Raw genomic sequence first — 18867 nt, 5'->3', positions numbered from 1 at the left:
AAAATGCATAGTGGTCGCACGGGTGGACAGATGTTTTCCTAATGAGAGCACCGCCTTCTCCTTCCTCTTGCCCAGCTTTTCTTGCTGAGTGTGACATCATATGGTACGGAATATCCCTTTGGTCGCTTCAGATCAGCTGCTCTGCCAAGGTCGCATCCCCAGCTCTTGCCTACCCCCTGCCTACTGGCCTTAGGGTGGCTTGGAGAGAGTTCTGATGGCATGTAAGCACCGCTCAGCAATAGACAAAACACTGGTGCCATATCAGTGCTGTTCTAGCTACAAGTGCAGAGCGCAACACTATATGGGCTGCTGTGGGGAAAGTTAACTCCTTCACAGCCAGACACCTTACACACAAACACATCTCTATCTCATCTTGCTTATTCCCCATCCTGCGTGCATCAGTATACAGGTCCTTAAAAGAAGCACCCCATCCTTTCCGGAAAGGATATGTGGGATTTCTTCGTAATGCTGCCTTGTAGGCACTTCCTTGCCTATATGCAAGCGCTTGAAGTGAGCTGCCTTAAGCCCCAGTTGGGTGATTTTCCTATCCCTCCCTCTCACATCCTGATCCCTCCCTGTCACATCACCATGGGCAAAGAGAGAAGCAACGCTCACAAGCTGCCACAAGGAAATCGCCAGCTGTCCTTTGGAAAAAACAAGTCACATTGGGCATGGTGGAGCCCTGGAAGAGCTGCCAAGAGCCTGCAACCTCAGAGGGTTCCAGTGTTCAGAAGGCAACAAGACAAGGCCCAGAACCCCTGGAGTTAAATGGGATATTTGGCCAGCTCAGAACAGAACCTCAGCCCAAAGGATCTCCAGAGGGTCCTTCAGAGCCCCAGTAATCCGGGGTGCGCTACATCACACGGGCCCCGGACCAGCCACACAAAGGTAATGCCTTGGGAGGCAGCAGCACGAGAATGCGTAAAAGCACCTGGTGTTTCAGGAAGGGTACAAAGCCACTTGGAAACTCCCTTGGTGAGGAAAGCAGCACTTTGCGAGGAGTGAGACTAGGAGCTCTGCTAGTCCTGCCATGCCTGAGGCCGAAAAACCATGTCCGCTGCTGTCCGCAGCTGGGTGACTCATGTTTGCCTGCAGTTCAGGGATTTTCCCAGCTCTTCCACATCAGGATGACTGTCAGGTGTGCTGGGAGGCAGATCCCAAGACACTTTGTACTTGGAACTCATGTAAGCGGCTGCTCCATCTCTGCTCCAGGAAAAAAAGAAATCAGGTTTTGGCTCCGTGCCGCAAGCCTCGCCTCAAAAGCAGGCCAGCCAGACCTCTGGCCAGTGGGACAAATGTGTTGAGCAAACCAGGTCAATTGGACATTGGTTCAGCTTCAGGGAAGGACGCGGGCATCTCTTGGATCACGTTCCTATGCCTTGCCCTGCTGCATTTCTGTGAAGGCACAGAGGAAGGTCTCACTGCTTCAGAACTTTCATGGAACTTTGTCTTTGGGCTCTGTCAGAGCATGACGAGTGTCAGCAATGACCTTGTTGTCCTCTCCTCTGCCTTCAGGAGACTTCCTCTACTTCACAACACTCCATCCTTGCTGAAACATCTTGGAAACATGGGCCATGTCTCCCCCACGTGTCCTGTCTTGATCTTCTACCTGACCTTACTCCATAGTCTCCTGCGTGTCTGTGATGAACCACAGGGAGAAACGTCTCGCAGAATTAGCTCCAATCTCAGCACTGAATGCCCTTGTGCGCTGAATTCTTGAGTCCTCTGTGGCTGACTGTCACCGTGACTGGTGGCCATGCTCACCACAAAGTGGATGAGACTCCAAAGGACGTTTGTATGATGGAATCACACAATCCCGCACAGGGAGCCTAAGACCTCTGTCGTAATTGGCCTTAGGAGCCTGGGACACAGATACATCAGTTCAATGTCGGGTGGTATGAGGCAGGAACAAAAGCTGTCAGATGAAAGAAGCAAGCTCTTAACCACCAACAAGGCCTCTGAAGGAAGCAGCTATGAGGTGTTCTGATGCTTCATGAGCAAGGAATGTTTCTGTTCCCATGGGGCTCTGGGATGCAGCATAAAAGACCGTGCTGCTGCAGGCTCTGCATCCACTTCTCTTCTCTCTCCCTTTCCTTGAGGAACGAGGTAAGCCTGCGTTCACTCCAGCTCTCCCTGAGGGCCCCATTGCTTTCATGCTGGCGACTCAGTTTGGAACTTGGGCTGCCTCAGATTGGCACTGCAATACAGATGTTTCGGGCCTGTGACCTCTCTCCCTTTGGAAGGGGTGGATTTGGAGAGCTGGGGACTGTGGGGACCTCTCAAGCAGAGGGAGATTGATGGGGGTCAGCTGCAGGGATGTCTCTCTGCAAGAATTAGCACCTGAAAACAGACGGACTCTTACCAAATAGCCCCGTGCATCCTGTCCAATCTTCAATGCGGCGATTTCTGCTGTGGAGATGACAAAGGCTGATCTTGGGGTCTGTGTTCCCTCCCTGCTACTCTGTGTTTCAGCTTTGCCTCCCTCGACGAGAGATGTCTTGCTTCAGACCCTGTGTCCCATCCCCCTGCGGTGCCTCTGGCCCAACCCCACTTGCAAGCAGCTGCAATGAGCCGTGTGTCGCCCGGTGCGCTGACTCGACGGTTGCCATTGAGGCCTCCCCGGTCGTGGTGACCCTGCCGGGCCCCATCCTCACCTCTTTCCCTCAGAACACCGCCGTGGGATCCTCTCTGTCAGCTGCTGTTGGCAGCTCCCTCAGCACTGGGGGGGTTCCCATCTCTTCTGGGGGCTCCCTTGGTCTGGGGGGGTCAGGGCTGTGTCTGCCTTCCCCACTCTGCCGCTTCAACTGCTGAAGCGCGTGGATCATCCCATTTGGGGCAGACATCCCTGAGATGGACGGGCCATTCTCTCTGCCTCCCTGAACCCTGCAGACGTTCTTCTTGGTCTCTGTACTGTGCCACTGCCTTTCTACCTTCCCATTAAAGGCCTTGTGCAGCATAGCTGGAGACTCGTGGTGGTCTGTTCTCTTCCTGCCTCCATTAGCTCCTCACGCCTCAAGGAAAGCGTTGCAAGGAAAGCTTACCTGTTTCTGCTGGAAAGAGAGGAGGGAGAACCTGCCTTCCCTCAGGGCAGCGAGTATGTCCCCAGGCAAGAGACGGACAAGATGTCCTGCAGAGACCCCGCCAAGCTCAACCGCTCTGTGATTCTGTCGTGAATGATGAAAGGGGAGGCTGCGAGAGCAGGGACTGCTTAGCCTGCAGAAGAGAAGGCTCAGCGGGCATCTTATCCATGTGTCTAAATACCTGGGGAGTGTAGGCTGGGCAGGCGGGATAAAGGAGAGAGAGGCAGCCTCTTCTCAGTGGTGTCCCCTCGTGGCGGCAAAACGCAGCGCACACCTGATTAAACCCACTAAATGCCACACACAGTAACTCTCTACTGCTGCAGGGAGGGTGGTCAAAGATGGTAATCAGGTGCTCATGGGTGTTGTGGAGTGCCCGTCTTTGGAGATAACCAACATGCCACTGGCCACGGATCTGCAAAGCCTCCTCTACTCCAGCGGGTGCCAGGGCTCAGTAAGCAAGAGGCACGGGCGGGGCGGTGTGGGGAGCGTGGGGCACAGGGCAGGAGGGTAACACAGAGGAGGAGGAGAGGCAAGCAGGAAGACTGAAGCGAAAGAATGCAACAGAGCTCCTAGGAAGGCACTGTTCTCCTGAGATGAAAGCACGGTGAGGAAAGGAGTCTGGGTGCCAAAAGCTGCAGAGGTCCCACTGAGATTTGAACTCAGATCGCTGGATTCAGAGTCCAGAGTGCTCACCATTACACCATGGGACCCTCTGGACACCTGCTGTGTCCCTGCTGTGAGCAAGTGATGGAGCATAGCACGAGGTTCAACAAAAGGAAGAGCTGCCAGGATGACACAACACACCTTCCTATGAATTGCACAACGTCGAATACCATCTTCCTCTGATGGCACTCAGGCGCCCTCTCTCCTGACATCCTAACACTTTCCACTGGAAACACAGCAGGCAAAACCTGCCGTCTCCCGTGTCTGCGAGTCAATCCCCACGCTTGGTGCACTTCCACGGCTATACGGACGTCCCTGACCCCATTCCACAGCAACTACCATAAACAGGTGCACAACAGAAAGACAGGAAGCCTTCGAGAAATGAGTCTCCATCCTGGTGATCACAGGATGGACGTGAGCTTGGAGCCCTCGTACCGCTGGCAGGCACAAATGGCTTCTGCTGTTTGCTGTACTTCTGTGGAAGGGGAACCACGGGAATAGGCTGGGGCTCAGAGTGCAAAGAAACATGCCTGGAAAGGTGGCAGAGTGGTATCTCCTGAGTGCGGAGTGTGTATCTCACTTCCTTCTTCCCAGGAACATTGTTGCATCCAGTTCTGGTTATATTCGGAAGGTCTAAAAAATGCCGGAGTCTCAGTATAGTATGGCAGTGGCTCTGCACGCAGCCCGGGGACACAGGGATGCTGACATGTGCAGTCCTGGCTACGATTGTGCAAAAGAGTATTTCAAACCCAACCTCAGAGGAAAGAATGCTGTGCTCTGAACACTGGTGTTGTACACACCAGCATACTCTTTGAAGCAACCCCACCTTTGACCAGCCAGCTCCACAGAGATGCCAAATACAGAGGATGAAGAAGAGAGTAAATTCAGTCAAGCTGGTGTGATTTCAGACAGCCAGACAGGCCTTTGAGCCATAAAGGACAGCCATCCACCTGCTGCAGCACCAAACTGCTTCAGCATTTCTCTGCAGCACCCTCGTCATGGGGGTGCTCGTCCCTGGGAGAGAAAGCAGGCAGCACCATGCTCTGGGGACGCAAGGAAGGCTGAATGCCCCAGGGCACATGGCACTCAAACGTCAGGACAGAAACGGGGTGGTTTTGGAGCACGACACACTGCTTCTGCAGCCTGGCTGAAGAAAAGCTGGGGTGCGTTGGCCGGGAATCGAACCCGGGTCAACTGCTTGGAAGGCAGCTATGCTCACCACTATACCACCAACGCATCTGTCTGCGTGCCTCCCTGGGGCTCCTGCAGCTCACCAACTCAATGGGCTCCTCCTTCCAGCCACCTGCCCACACCCTGCCTCAACCTGCTGGGGGGCCCCTGCCATTCTGTCTCATTCTCGAAGACAGGGATGACGCACAGCTACCAGAAACACCTCTGTCTTCTCCGTCTTCTGCAACGCCCGTTGCTGCCTCCCTGGCTGCTGCTGCTGGCGCTGCTCTCCTTCGGGTCTGACGCGGGCTGCCCGTGTACGTGCTCTGCATGTGTAGGTGGGGGTGTGCAACCGTGACAGTGTCAGCATAGCTAGCAGAGCCGCCTGCGTATCCTGGGCAGAGTTGAGGGCTGAGGTATGTCTGCTGCTCCACAGCAGCCTGCCCTGCTGAGGGGCCCTTTTGGAGTGCTGACTGGCAAGAAAGCAAAGGAGAAGGGTGGAGAGCGAGAGAGACAGTGCAGAGGGAGTGCAACAGCCAAAGCCATGGCTGTCCTGAGAGAGGAAGGGCCGCAGTGGCACAAAAGCTTGACAGGAGCCTGCAACTAAAGGCTGTAGCAGAGGATGGTTTCGATCCATCGACCTCTGGGTTATGGGCCCAGCACGCTTCCGCTGCGCCACTCTGCTCCCCCCCAAGCCCCTCTCCCCCCACCTCACCCAGCCCTGCGTGGTGCGCCCTGAGCCAAACCCGCAGCAATGGGGCGCCTGCCTGCCTGCTTTGTAGGCTGCCCACAACCTGCTCTCCACACAGCTCACCAGGGCCGCCACCATGCCCGCAAATCACGCTGCCCCGTGATGGGGACTGCGCCCCCTGACACACAGCGCCCTGCCCCTGCCTGTGCTGCGCTCCCCTGCGGAGCATGGCTCCTCCGACTGCCTGACGCAGCCCAGCCCTCGCTGCTCCCTCACAGACACAGGGCTGTGCCCACCACCGGCCAGGGGCCTGCCAGGCACACAGGGAAAGCCCTCAGCCCCAGCCCTGAAGCGTAGGTAGAGCCTGTCACGGGGGACGAGGGACGAGGTGGCCATGCTCAGGCCTGCATGTTTCTGCCTCTGCCTGCTGCTTCCCTGGCCTGTCTACACGCCCCGGCACACAGCAGCCAGACACACGAGATAAAGCTCAAACACAACACACAGGGCTGGGCATAGAAGGAGCGCTGCTGGAGACTGCCTGCCTTCCGCAGTGGGGATAGCTCAGGGCAGAGCCTTTGAGCTGCCCCTTAGTCCTTTGCGGCTCTGTGACCGTCAGTGGGACAACTGCAGGGGACAAGCCAGGTACCGGTATGGGCCTTACACACATTCTGCTTCTAGGGGCTCTCTCCTTGCGATAATACCTCAGGGTATTAGCCCTTGTCCTATCCCTTCCCACTTCAGCAAACAAGGCCAGGCTACCAGCATCAGCCCCTCTTCCTCCCAGGGCCTTTGCTGCCGGAGCAGCTGGCCATGGGACCAAAAGAAGGCCTCTCTGAAGCCTCCTGCTCTTTTCTAGCACACGGGTCAGCACCTGAGACAGCAGGGAGTAGTCTGATGGATGCCACAGTCCCCACCACACGTCCTTTTGCACTTGCTCTTCTTCCTCAGAGGAGAAGCAGACAGGATAGACCGGTGCACCCCTCAGCATCTCAGCTTTATGCCAAATTTAGGAAAGACCCCTGGGAAAGGTTGTCCCTATGTGTGCAAGGGCTGGGGACGGAGAGGGGTCAGCCGTTAGAACCCCGTGGCCTTCAGGCAAGATCCACGAGGATCCACTGCTCTCAGAGCTAGGAAGTGTCTTCCCTTTAGGATGACGCCACTGTTCACAGAAGGACTTCTACAGCCCCTGGACATCAGTGGCCTTTTCTGTGCCCACTTCTTGCCTGACTGGTAAATGGGATCAGGATTACTTGCCCATTCAGGCAGTGTTGGGGTGGAGGCGAGGACAAGGACTCGCAGTGAGCAAGGGGGAGTTGCTGTGTTCTCTGGCAAGGCCCTGTGCAGCTGGAGGAACACGACTGTGCCTGGGGGCCTGCATCCCATGGCAGCTGCACGGTCACTGCAGGCAGACCAAAAGGGGACTGCATGCCGTAGTTGGCAGGATTCGAACCTGCGCGGGGAAACCCCAATGGATTTCTAGTCCATCGCCTTCACCACTCGGCCACAACTACCTGCTCCAGACAGCTCTGCTGGGATCATCAAGTGCCCTGTGCAATGATGACCAGCTCCCTGGCACTCTCAAGGACAGGCTGCACCCAAAGCCGGTGCACAGAGGACCTGCAACATCAGCCCAAAATGGCACCTGCTGACAGGCTTCCTGGCCCCTTGACTGGTGGAACCCCACGGATAAGGATGCACCTCCCAGCACCTTGGCCTCACACTGCCGTACGGCATATGGAATCGTATCTACACACTGAATCATTTCTGCTCACCTGCCATCTTTGCTGCTTCCATGGAAAAAGTGTGGAGACAACCTATGTAGAGACAACCACTGACAGCGGAAGCTGTGGGATGGGATATTAGTCATGGGATGCAGTCTCTCCCAAACTGATCCAATGTGGGCTTCCAACACAATGCGGTTCTTCAAGAACCACTCCAACATGGTCCTTACAACAGGATGCAGTCCTTCAGGAACAGACTCCTCCAGACTGCGTCCCCCACACGCTGCAGCTCCCACCAGACATCCTGCTCCACCATGAGCTCCTCTGCTTGGATTGCAGTTCTGGCCCAGAGTCTGCTCCTCTGATGGCTAACAGTGGTCTGTAATGTCCTTCGGGCCATATCCACCTGCCCCACCATGGTCTTTTACATGGGCTGCAGGGGGAAAGCTTGCTCCTCCACTGTCCTCGACGCAGGCCACAGGACAACTTCTTCTCCAGACCTGGAGCATCTCCTTCCCATCCTTCTTCATTGTACTTGGTGTCTGCAGGGTTGCTTCTCTCTACTTTTCCTCATTCCTCTCTCCCAGATGCTGTTGCACAGCGTGGGTTTTTTTTTTCCCCCTTTCTTAAGTATGCTATCACAGAAGCACAACCAACATCGCTCATTGGCTCAGCTTTGGAGAGTGGTGGGTCCCTTTCTGAGATGCCTAAAACCGGCTATGCAGCAGCAATGGTGGGAAGATGGTGTTGGATTGTCAGTGTAGAGGTGGTGGTGTTTCTCTGCCATGAACTGTCACACAGTTTAGGAGTCAGTCCAACATAGCGTCACAGCATCCGGAGTCAACCCGACATTCCAGAGAAGCTTTGAAGTCGCAAGTCTAAGACAGAGTTGTGCTCCCCCTCTTCTGCTCCAAGGGCTGCAAATAAGCCTCATCCCTGTGACACTGGATCTCAGTCATTGCTCAGCACTCGGCCCATATCCTGTCATTTCTCGTTGACTCTCCAAGCGTTTTCCTGTGCACTGACACCGTGAGACTGTCTCAGGCTTCCCCCTAGGGCTCTATGTCGTAGAGCCCTCTGTAGCCAGCCGGCTGGGGCCCACATAGGGCAGAAGGAAGCACCCTTGCTCCCCCACAAATAGGCTATGAAACAGCCCTGTCAGCCAAGTGGTTGGTTTTGCATTTCCACAGGCTCTGGAGGGAAGGAGGGAGTCAGGGGAAGAGTACGCTTGTGCCTTGAGCCCCTTGGCAGGACGTTGAATGCGCAGAGCCAACGCTTGCTGGCACCTCCTTTGGTTGCTGCCGTGAAGGATTGCCTTGGCCTTAGGGAGAAGCGTTAGCAGTGTGCTGCCCCTGTGCCAGGGACTCTTCCTCCCTATGCTCCCACATACACAAAGGTGCTGCAGTGGCCTGGCAGCAGCCCATGTTGCACGGAGGGCAAGTGTGCACCCTGCAACCCTGCCTGGTGGAGGCTGAAGGAGGCAGGCTGGCTCTGGGAAGGTTCAGGAACGGGAGCAGGGCTGTGGACAGGAAGCAGGGCCAAACATTCAGGATGCAGTCTCCCTGGGAGGCATGGGTTCCATTCCGACTCCTGAGCAGCTTCTTTCTCCTGCCTTTTGCCCAACTCCAGGGGAGTATGCTCAGGTCAAGCCTTTCCTCCTGTACGTGCTCCTCTGAGGGCTGTGCTCTTGGGCTTCCGCACCTGAGGTGTCCCACCTCCTGGGGTAGGAGCTCATCTCAGAAAATGCCCTCACGCCTTTCATTGCCTGTGAAAATTCCTAATTAAGGTATGGGATCAAATGTTGTCCTTGTTTTTTCTCTTTTAATTTTTTTTTTTTATGGGTGGTGACGGTTATTCACAGGAGACAGGGCTGTTGTTTGAAGAGCTTTTCTGAGCCCTGTTCTTTCATCCGGGTGTGAAAGCCCACAGCTAATTCTAGGTTTGATCTCCATGAGCCAAGGGGTCTGAGCGTGCTAATTGGCACCACAGAGAACATGAGGGCTGGGTACGTGCACTGAACACCACCTGCCCTGGTTATCCTTGTGTACCAGAGACCAGAAAGCTCTCCTGGGCAGAAGTGCTGGAAGGGCAAGGGGAAGTGTGTCCCAGCACACCGTTTCCTGCCAATCCTGGAAGGAGGCTTCATGTTTAATTGTGGTATTTATTTCCCCTCCATCTCCAGGCCTTGAGATCTGCTCAACACTGCTGGCATCCTCTCTGTCACTTCCTTCCTGGTGGCCTGCTTGTGGGCCTGGGAAGGTCAGCTGGGAGAGCCCCTGGCTGGCAGTGAAGTCCAGCATGCCAGCCCCTTCCCAGGTGAAAGCGTTCCTCTTTGGTGGATTCGTGACTCTTACCTTATAAAAGCAGCTAACAGCTGAACCAGTCAGCAGGGGAAACTAAAGTACTGATAAAGTGCATCTAGGGCCAGGACTCACCTGAGAACTCCTTGAGGTGGGCAAGGTCTAGGAAGGGTGATGAGTCCCACCTGAGAAACCTCATCTAGGTGAGCCTGCAGTGCACAGGAGGTTGGAGTGGCTCACCTCCAAAGGTCCTTTCCAGTCCAACACGAGTAACGTGGACTCTGGACCAGCCACACAAAGGTAATGCCTTGGGAGGCAGCAGCACGAGAATGTGTAAAAGCACCTGGTGTTTCAGGAAGGGTACAAAGCCACTTGGAAACTCCCTTGGTGAGGAAAGCAGCACTTTGCGAGGAGTGAGACTAGGAGCTCTGCTATTCCTGCCATGCCTGAGGCCGAAAAACCATGTCCGCTGCTGTCCGCAGCTGGGTGACTCATGTTTGCCTGCAGTTCAGGGATTTTCCCAGCTCTTCCACATCAGGATGACTGTCAGGTGTGCTGGGAGGCAGATCCCAAGACACTTTGTACTTGGAACTCATGTAAGCGGCTGCTCCATCTCTGCTCCAGGAAAAAAAGAAATCAGGTTTTGGCTCCGTGCCGCAAGCCTCGCCTCAAAAGCAGGCCAGCCAGACCTCTGGCCAGTGGGACAAATGTGTTGAGCAAACCAGGTCAATTGGACATTGGTTCAGCTTCAGGGAAGGACGCGGGCATCTCTTGGATCACGTTCCTATGCCTTGCCCTGCTGCATTTCTGTGAAGGCACAGAGGAAGGTCTCACTGCTTCAGAACTTTCACGGAACTTTGTCTTTGGGCTCTGTCAGAGCATGACGAGTGTCAGCAATGACCTTGTTGTCCTCTCCTCTGCCTTCAGGAGACTTCCTCTACTTCACAACACTCCATCCTTGCTGAAACATCTTGGAAACATGGGCCATGTCTCCCCCACGTGTCCTGTCTTGATCTTCTTCCTGACCTTACTCCATAGTCTCCTGCGTGTCTGTGATGAACCACAGGGAGAAACGTCTCGCAGAATTAGCTCCAATCTCAGCACTGAATGCCCTTGTGCGGTGACCTCTCAAGTCCTCTGTGGCTGACTGTCACCGTGACTGGTGGCCATGCTCACCACAAAGTGGATGAGACTCCAAAGGACGTTTGTATGATGGAATCACACAATCCCGCACAGGGAGCCTAAGACCTCTGTCGTAATTGGCCTTAGGAGCCTGGGACACAGATACATCAGTTCAATGTCGGGTGGTATGAGGCAGGAACAAAAGCTGTCAGATGAAAGAAGCAAGCTCTTAACCACCAACAAGGCCTCTGAAGGAAGCAGCTATGAGGTGTTCTGATGCTTCATGAGCAAGGAATGTTTCTGTTCCCATGGGGCTCTGGGATGCAGCATAAAAGACCGTGCTGCTGCAGGCTCTGCATCCACTTCTCTTCTCTCTCCCTTTCCTTGAGGAACGAGGTAAGCCTGCGTTCACTCCAGCTCTCCCTGAGGGCCCCATTGCTTTCATGCTGGCGACTCAGTTTGGAACTTGGGCTGCCTCAGATTGGCACTGCAATACAGATGTTTCGGGCCTGTGACCTCTCTCCCTTTGGAAGGGGTGGATTTGGAGAGCTGGGGACTGTGGGGACCTCTCAAGCAGAGGGAGATTGATGGGGGTCAGCTGCAGGGATGTCTCTCTGCAAGAATTAGCACCTGAAAACAGACGGACTCTTACCAAATAGCCCTGTGCATCCTGTCCAATCTTCAATGCGGCGATTTCTGCTGTGGAGATGACAAAGGCTGATCTTGGGGTCTGTGTTCCCTCCCTGCTACTCTGTGTTTCAGCTTTGCCTCCCTCGACGAGAGATGTCTTGCTTCAGACCCTGTGTCCCATCCCCCTGCGGTGCCTCTGGCCCAACCCCACTTGCAAGCAGCTGCAATGAGCCGTGTGTCGCCCGGTGCGCTGACTCGACGGTTGCCATTGAGGCCTCCCCGGTCGTGGTGACCCTGCCGGGCCCCATCCTCACCTCTTTCCCTCAGAACACCGCCGTGGGATCCTCTCTGTCAGCTGCTGTTGGCAGCTCCCTCAGCACTGGGGGGGTTCCCATCTCTTCTGGGGGCTCCCTTGGTCTGGGGGGGTCAGGGCTGTGTCTGCCTTCCCCACTCTGCCGCTTCAACTGCTGAAGCGCGTGGATCATCCCATTTGGGGCAGACATCCCTGAGATGGACGGGCCATTCTCTCTGCCTCCCTGAACCCTGCAGACGTTCTTCTTGGTCTCTGTACTGTGCCACTGCCTTTCTACCTTCCCATTAAAGACCTTGTGCAGCATAGCTGGAGACTCTTGGTGGTCTGTTCTCTTCCTGCCTCCATTAGCTCCTCACGCCTCAAGGAAAGCATTGCAAGGAAAGCTTACCTGTTTCTGCTGGAAAGAGAGGAGGGAGAACCTGCCTTCCCTCAGGGCAGCGAGTATGTCCCCAGGCAAGAGACGGACAAGATGTCCTGCAGAGACCCTGCCAAGCTCAACCGCTCTGTGATTCTGTCGTGAATGATGAAAGGGGAGGCTGCGAGAGCAGGGACTGCTTAGCCTGCAGAAGAGAAGGCTCAGCGGGCATCTTATCCATGTGTCTAAATACCTGGGGAGGGTAGACTGGGCAGGCGGGATAAAGGAGAGAGACGCAGCCTCTTCTCAGTGGTGTCCCCTCGTGGCAGCAAAACGCAGCTCACACCTGATTAAACCCACTAAATGCCACACACAGTAACTCTCTACTGCTGCAGGGAGGGTGGTCAAAGATGGTAATCAGGTGCTCATGGGTGTTGTGGAGTGCCCGTCTTTGGAGATAACCAACATGCCACTGGCCACGGATCTGCAAAGCCTCCTCTACTCCAGCGGGTGCCAGGGCTCAGTAAGCAAGAGGCACGGGCGGGGCGGTGTGGGGAGCGTGGAGCACAGGGCAGGAGGGTAACACAGAGGAGGAGGAGAGGCAAGCAGGAAGACTGAAGCGAAAGAATGCAACAGAGCTCCTAGGAAGGCACTGTTCTCCTGAGATGAAAGCACGGTGAGGAAAGGAGTCTGGGTGCCAAAAGCTGCAGAGGTCCCACTGAGATTTGAACTCAGATCGCTGGATTCAGAGTCCAGAGTGCTCACCATTACACCATGGGACCCTCTGGACACCTGCTGTGTCCCTGCTGTGAGCAAGTGATGGAGCATAGCACGAGGTTCAACAAAAGGAAGAGCTGCCAGGATGACACAACACACCTTCCTATGAATTGCACAACGCTGAATGCCTTCTTTCTCTGATGGCACTCAGGCGCCCTCTCTCCTGACATCCTAACACTTTCCACTGGAAACACAGCAGGCAAAACCAGCCCTCTCCTGTGTCTGCGAGTCAATCCCCACACTTGGTGCACTTCCACGGCTATACGGACGTCCCTGACCTCAGTCCACAGCAACTACCATAAACAGGTGCACAACAGAAAGACAGGAAGCCTTTGAGAAATGAGTCTCCATCCTGGTGATCACAGGATGGACGTGAGCTTGGAGCCCTCGTACCGCTGGCAGGCACAAATGGCTTCTGCTGTTTGCTGTACTTCTGTGGAAGGGGAACGACGGGAATAGGCTGGGGCTCAGAGTGCAAAGAAACATGCCTGGAAAGGTGGCAGAGTGGTATCTCCTGAGTGCGGAGTGTGTATCTCACTTTCTTCTTCCCAGGAACATTGTTGCATCCAGTTCTGGTTATATTCGGAAGGTCTAAAAAATGCCGGAGTCTCAGTATAGTATGGCAGTGGCACTGCATGCAGCCTGGGGACACAGGGATGCCGACATGTGCAGTCCTGGCTACGATTGTGCAAAAGAGTATTTCAAACCCAACCTCAGAGGAAAGAACGCTGTGCTCTGAACACTGGTGTTGTACACACCAGCATACTCTTTGAAGCAACCCCACCTTTGACCAGCCAGCTCCACAGAGATGCCAAATACAGAGGATGAAGAAGAGAGTAAATTCATTCAAGCTGGTGTGATTTCAGACAGCCAGACAGGCCTTTGAGCCATAAAGGACAGCCATCCACCTGCTGCAGCACCAAACTGCTTCAGCATTTCTCTGCAGCACCCTTGTCATGGGGGTGCTCGTCCCTGGGAGAGAAAGCAGGCAGCACCATGCTCTGGGGACGCAAGGAAGGCTCGATGCCCCAGGGCACATGGCATTCAAATGTCAGGACAGAAACGGGGTGGTTTTGGAGCACGACACACTGCTTCTGCAGCCTGGCTGAAGAAAAGCTGGGGTGCGTTGGCCGGGAATCGAACCCGGGTCAACTGCTTGGAAGGCAGCTATGCTCACCACTATACCACCAACGCATCTGTCTGCGTGCCTCCCTGGGGCTCCTGCAGCTCACCAACTCAATGGGCTCCTCCTTCCAGCCACCTGCCCACACCCTGCCTCAACCTGCTGGGGGGCCCCTGCCATTCTGTCTCATTCTCGAAGACAGGGATGACGCACAGCTACCAGAAACACCTCTGTCTTCTCCGTCTTCTGCAACGCCCGTTGCTGCCTCCCTGGCTGCTGCTGCTGGCGCTGCTCTCCTTCGGGTCTGACGCGGGCTGCCCGTGTACGTGCTCTGCATGTGTAGGTGGGGGTGTGCAACCGTGACAGTGTCAGCATAGCTAGCAGAGCCGCCTGCGTATCCTGGGCAGAGTTGAGGGCTGAGGTATGTCTGCTGCTCCACAGCAGCCTGCCCTGCTGAGGGGCCCTTTTGGAGTGCTGACTGGCAAGAAAGCAAAGGAGAAGGGTGGAGAGCGAGAGAGACAGTGCAGAGGGAGTGCAACAGCCAAAGCCATGGCTGTCCTGAGAGAGGAAGGGCCGCAGTGGCACAAAAGCTTGACAGGAGCCTGCAACTAAAGGCTGTAGCAGAGGATGGTTTCGATCCATCGACCTCTGGGTTATGGGCCCAGCACGCTTCCGCTGCGCCACTCTGCTCCCCCCCAAGCCCCTCTCCCCCCACCTCACCCAGCCCTGCGTGGTGCGCCCTGAGCCAAACCCGCAGCAATGGGGCGCCTGCCTGCCTGCTTTGTAGGCTGCCCACAACCTGCTCTCCACACAGCTCACCAGGGCCGCCACCATGCCCGCAAATCACGCTGCCCCGTGATGGGGACTGCGCCCCCTGACACACAGCGCCCTGCCCCTGCCTGTGCTGCGCTCCCCTGCGGAGCATGGCTCCTCCGACTGCCTGACGCAGCCCAGCCCTCGCTGCTCCCTCACAGACACAGGGCTGTGCCCACCACCGGCCAGGGGCCTGCCAGGCACACAGGGAAAGCCCTCAGCCCCAGCCCTGAAGCGCAGGTAGAGCCTGTCACGGGGGACGAGGGACGAGGTGGCCATGCTCAGGCCTGCATGTTTCTGCCTCTGCCTGCTGCTTCCCTGGCCTGTCTACACGCCCCGGCACACAGCAGCCAGACACACGAGATAAAGCTCAAACACAACACACAGGGCTGGGCATAGAAGGAGCGCTGCTGGAGACTGCCTGCCTTCCGCAGTGGGGATAGCTCAGGGCAGAGCCTTTGAGCTGCCCCTTAGTCCTTTGCGGCTCTGTGACCGTCAGTGGGACAACTGCAGGGGACAAGCCAGGTACCGGTATGGGCCTTACACACATTCTGCTTCTAGGGGCTCTCTCCTTGCGATAATACCTCAGGGTATTAGCCCTTGTCCTATCCCTTCCCACTTCAGCAAACAAGGCCAGGCTACCAGCATCAGCCCCTCTTCCTCCCAGGGCCTTTGCTGCCGGAGCAGCTGGCCATGGGACCAAAAGAAGGCCTCTCTGAAGCCTCCTGCTCTTTTCTAGCACACGGGTCAGCACCTGAGACAGCAGGGAGTAGTCTGATGGATGCCACAGTCCCCACCACACGTCCTTTTGCACTTGCTCTTCTTTCTCAGAGGAGAAGCAGACAGGATAGACCGGTGCACCCCTCAGCATCTCAGCTTTATGCCAAATTTAGGAAAGACCCCTGGGAAAGGTTGTCCCTATGTGTGCAAGGGCTGGGGACGGAGAGGGGTCAGCCGTTAGAACCCCGTGGCCTTCAGGCAAGATCCACGAGGATCCACTGCTCTCAGAGCTAGGAAGTGTCTTCCCTTTAGGATGACGCCACTGTTCACAGAAGGACTTCTACAGCCCCTGGACATCAGTGGCCTTTTCTGTGCCCAATTCTTGCCTGACTGGTAAATGGGATCAGGATTACTTGCCCATTCAGGCAGTGTTGGGGTGGAGGCGAGGACAAGGACTCGCAGTGAGCAAGGGGGAGTTGCTGTGTTCTCTGGCAAGGCCCTGTGCAGCTGGAGGAACACGACTGTGCCTGGGGGCCTGCATCCCATGGCAGCTGCACGGTCACTGCAGGCAGACCAAAAGGGGACTGCATGCCGTAGTTGGCAGGATTCGAACCTGCGCGGGGAAACCCCAATGGATTTCTAGTCCATCGCCTTCACCACTCGGCCACAACTACCTGCTCCAGACAGCTCTGCTGGGATCATCAAGTGCCCTGTGCAATGATGACCAGCTCCCTGGCACTCTCAAGGACAGGCTGCACCCAAAGCCGGTGCACAGTGGACCTGCAACATCAGCCCAAAATGGCACCTGCTGACAGGCTTCCTGGCCCCTTGACTGGTGGAACCCCACGGATAAGGATGCACCTCCCAGCACCTTGGCCTCACACTGCCGTACGGCATATGGAATCGTTTCTACACACTGAATCATTTCTGCTCACCTGCCATCTCTGCTGCTTCCATGGAAAAGGCGTGGAGACAACCTATGTGGAGACAGACACTGTTGCTGGTAGCTGTGGTATGGGATATTAGTCATGGGATGCAGTCTTTCCCAAACTGATCCAATGCGGGCTTCCAACACAATGCGGTTCTTCAAGAACCACTCCAACATGGTCCTTACAACAGGATGCAGTCCTTCAGGAACAGACTCCTCCAGACTGCGTCCCCCACACGCTGCAGCTCCCACCAGACACCCTGCTCCACCATGAGCTCCTCTCCTTGGATTGCAGTTCTGGCCCGGAGTCTGTTCCTCTGATGGCTAACAGTGGTCTGTAACGTCCTTCGGGCCATATCAACCTGCTCCACCATGGTCTTTTACATGGGCTGTAGGGGGACAGCTTGCTCCTCCACTGTCCTCGACGCAGGCCACAGGACAACTTCTTCTCCAGACCTGGAGCATCTCCTTCCCATCCTTCTTCATTGTACTTGGTGTCTGCAGGGTTGCTTCTCTCTACTTTTCCTCATTCCTCTCTCCCAGATGCTGTTGCACAGCGTGGGTTTTTTTTTTCCCCCTTTCTTAAGTATGCTATCACAGAAGCACAACCAACATCGCTCATTGGCTCAGCTTTGGAGAGTGGTGGGTCCCTTTCTGAGATGCCTAAAACCGGCTATGCAGCAGCAATGGTGGGAAGATGGTGTTGGATTGTCAGTGTAGAGGTGGTGGTGTTTCTCTGCCATGAACTGTCACACAGTTTAGGAGTCAGTCCAACATAGCGTCACAGCATCGGGAGTCAACCCGACATTCCAGAGAAGCTTTGAAGCCGCAAGTCTAAGACAGAGTTGTGCTCCCCCTCTTCTGCTCCAAGGGCTGCAAAGAAGCCTCATCCCTGTGACACTGGATCTCAGTCATTGCTCAGCACTCGGCCCATATCCTGTCATTTCTCGTTGACTCTCCAAGAGTTTTCCTGTGCACTGACACTGTGAGACTGTCTCAGGCTTCCCCCGAGGGCTCTATGTCGTAGAGCCCTCTGTAGCCAGCCGGCTGGGGCCCACATAGGGCAGAAGGAAGCACCCTTGCTCCCCCACAAATAGGCTATGAAACAGCCCTGTCAGCCAAGTGGTTGGTTTTGCATTTCCACAGGCTCTGGAGGGAAGGAGGGAATCAGGGGAAGAGTACGCTTGTGCCTTGAGCCCCTTGGCAGGACGTTGAATGTGCAGAGCCAACGCTTGCTGGCACCTCCTTTGGTTGCTGCCGTGAAGGATTGCCTTGGCCTTAGGGAGAAGCGTTAGCAGTGTGCTGCCCCTGTGCCAGGGACTCTTCCTCCCTATGCTCGCACATACACAAAGGTGCTGCAGTGGCCTGGCAGCAGCCCATGTTGCACGGAGGGCAAGTGTGCACCCTGCAACCCTGCCTGGTGGAGGCTGAAGGAGGCAGGCTGGCTCTGGGAAGGTTCAGGGACGGGAGCAGGGCTGTGGACAGGAAGCAGGGCCAAACATTCAGGATGCAGTCTCCCTGGGAGGCATGGGTTCCATTCCGACTTCTGAGCAGCTTCTTTCTCCTGCCTTTTGCCCAACTCCAGGGGAGTATGCTCAGGTCAAGCCTTTCCTCCTGTACGTGCTCCTCTGAGGGCTGTGCTCTTGGGCTTCCGCACCTGAGGTGTCCCACCTCCTGGGGTAGGAGCTCATCTCAGAAAATGCCCTCACGCCTTTCATTGCCTGTGAAAATTCCTAATTAGGTCCATGGATCAAATATTGTCCTTGTGTTTGTTGTTTTTTTTATGGGTGGTGACGGTTATTCACAGGAGACAGGGCTGTTGTTTGAAGAGCTTTTCTGAGCCCTGTTCTTTCATCCGGGTGTGAAAGCCCACAGCTAATTCTAGGTTTGATCTCCATGAGCCAAGGGGTCTGAGCGTGCTAATTGGCACCACAGAGAACATGAGGGCTGGGTACGTGCACTGAACACCACCTGCCCTGGTTATCCTTGTGTACCAGAGACCAGAAAGCTCTCCTGGGCAGAAGTGCTGGAAGGGCAAGGGGAAGTGTGTCCCAGCACACCCTTTCCTGCCAATCCTGGAGGGAGGCTTCATGTTTAATTGTGGTATTTATTTCCCCTCCATCTCCAGGCCTTGAGATCTGCTCAACACTGCTGGCATCCTCTCTGTCACTTCCTTCCTGGTGGCCTGCTTGTGGGCCTGGGAAGGTCAGCTGGGAGAGCCCCTGGCTGGCAGTGAAGTCCAGCATGCCAGCCCCTTCCCAGGTGAAAGCGTTCCTCTTTGGTGGATTCGTGACTCTTACCTTATAAAAGCAGCTAACAGCTGAACCAGTCAGCAGGGGAAACTAAAGTACTGATAAAGTGCATCTAGGGCCAGGACTCACCTGAGAACTCCTTGAGGTGGGCAAGGTCTAGGAAGGGTGATGAGTCCCACCTGAGAAACCTCATCTAGGTGAGCCTGCAG

General features: G+C 55.5%; 2 long non-coding RNA genes and 8 other non-coding genes across 10 annotated transcripts; 2 read left to right on the top strand and 8 right to left on the bottom strand.

Moving 5' to 3' along the window:
* The first annotated feature begins 1903 nt into the window (after window positions 1-1903).
* LOC136791703 (uncharacterized) lies at window positions 1904-2958 on the top strand. The gene is made up of 2 exons (XR_010834248.1): window positions 1904-2106; window positions 2473-2958. It is a non-coding gene; the product is annotated as an uncharacterized lncRNA (long non-coding RNA).
* A 760-nt stretch (window positions 2959-3718) lies between these two features.
* Window positions 3719-3790, bottom strand: TRNAQ-CUG (transfer RNA glutamine (anticodon CUG)). Its single transcript has one exon. It is a non-coding gene; the product is annotated as a tRNA-Gln (tRNA).
* A 1117-nt stretch (window positions 3791-4907) lies between these two features.
* Window positions 4908-4979, bottom strand: TRNAG-UCC (transfer RNA glycine (anticodon UCC)). Its single transcript has one exon. It is a non-coding gene; the product is annotated as a tRNA-Gly (tRNA).
* Window positions 4980-5526: 547 nt separating this feature from the next.
* Window positions 5527-5598, bottom strand: TRNAM-CAU (transfer RNA methionine (anticodon CAU)). The gene has a single exon. It is a non-coding gene; the product is annotated as a tRNA-Met (tRNA).
* A 1435-nt stretch (window positions 5599-7033) lies between these two features.
* Window positions 7034-7115, bottom strand: TRNAS-AGA (transfer RNA serine (anticodon AGA)). The gene has a single exon. It is a non-coding gene; the product is annotated as a tRNA-Ser (tRNA).
* A 3825-nt stretch (window positions 7116-10940) lies between these two features.
* LOC136791702 (uncharacterized) lies at window positions 10941-11995 on the top strand. The gene is made up of 2 exons (XR_010834247.1): window positions 10941-11143; window positions 11510-11995. It is a non-coding gene; the product is annotated as an uncharacterized lncRNA (long non-coding RNA).
* Window positions 11996-12755: 760 nt separating this feature from the next.
* TRNAQ-CUG (transfer RNA glutamine (anticodon CUG)) lies at window positions 12756-12827 on the bottom strand. The gene has a single exon. It is a non-coding gene; the product is annotated as a tRNA-Gln (tRNA).
* Window positions 12828-13944: 1117 nt separating this feature from the next.
* TRNAG-UCC (transfer RNA glycine (anticodon UCC)) lies at window positions 13945-14016 on the bottom strand. Its single transcript has one exon. It is a non-coding gene; the product is annotated as a tRNA-Gly (tRNA).
* A 547-nt stretch (window positions 14017-14563) lies between these two features.
* TRNAM-CAU (transfer RNA methionine (anticodon CAU)) lies at window positions 14564-14635 on the bottom strand. The gene has a single exon. It is a non-coding gene; the product is annotated as a tRNA-Met (tRNA).
* A 1435-nt stretch (window positions 14636-16070) lies between these two features.
* TRNAS-AGA (transfer RNA serine (anticodon AGA)) lies at window positions 16071-16152 on the bottom strand. Its single transcript has one exon. It is a non-coding gene; the product is annotated as a tRNA-Ser (tRNA).
* Window positions 16153-18867: the final 2715 nt, after the last annotated feature.

The sequence above is a fragment of the Anser cygnoides genome, chromosome 11 (assembly GCF_040182565.1).
Source record: "Anser cygnoides isolate HZ-2024a breed goose chromosome 11, Taihu_goose_T2T_genome, whole genome shotgun sequence".
Classification (NCBI taxonomy): Eukaryota; Metazoa; Chordata; class Aves; order Anseriformes; family Anatidae; genus Anser; species Anser cygnoides.
This window is presented reverse-complemented; position numbering and strand designations above follow the sequence as displayed.